Source organism: Dama dama, chromosome 20 (assembly GCF_033118175.1).
Source record: "Dama dama isolate Ldn47 chromosome 20, ASM3311817v1, whole genome shotgun sequence".
In the NCBI taxonomy this organism is placed as follows: Eukaryota; Metazoa; Chordata; class Mammalia; order Artiodactyla; family Cervidae; genus Dama; species Dama dama.
The window spans coordinates 14,646,584-14,647,555 of NC_083700.1; positions in this window are offsets into that span (position 1 = coordinate 14,646,584).

The following is a 972-nucleotide window of genomic DNA, read 5'->3' on the forward strand; positions in this document are numbered from 1 at the left end:
AAAATATATGAAATATATATATAATATAATATAAAATATTTATATTTATATATAATATAATATAATATATTCTTCATATTTTTCATATACTTTCATATTCTTCATATTTTTCATATACTTTCATATTCTTCATATTTTCCATATTCTTCATATTTTTCATCTACTTTCATATTTTTCATATACTTTCATATTCTTCATATTTTTCATATACTTTCATATTCTTCATATACTTTAATATTCTTCATATTCTTCATATTTTTCATCTACTATCATATTCTTCATATTTTCCATATTCTTCATATATTTCATCCACTTTCATATTCTTCATATTTTTCATCTATGTTCATATTCTTCATATTCTTCATATTTTTCATATGTCATATTCTTCATATATTTCATATACTTTCATATTTTTCATATACTTTCATATTCTTCATATTTTTCATATACTTTCATATTCTTCATATTTTTCATCTACTTTCATATTCTTCATATTTTCCATATTCTTCATATATTTCATCCACTTTCATATTCATATTCTTCATCTACATTCATATTCTTCATATTTTTCATCTACTTTCATATTTTTCATCTACTTTCATATTCTTCATTTTTTGCATATTCTTCATATATTTCATATACTTTCATATTCTTCATATTTTTCATATACATTCATATTCTTCATAATTTTCATCTACTTTCATATTCTTCATAGTTTCCATATTCTTCATATATTTCATCCACTTTCATATTCTTCATATTTTTCATATATGTTCATTTTCTTCATATTTTCCATATTCTTCATATTTTTCATCTACGTTCATATTCTTCATATTTTTCATCTACGTTCATATTCTTCATATTTTTCGTCTCCTTTCATATTCTTCATATTTTCCATATTCTTCATATATTTCATCCACTTTCCAATTCGTCATATTTTTCATCTATGTTCATATTCTTCATATTTTTCAT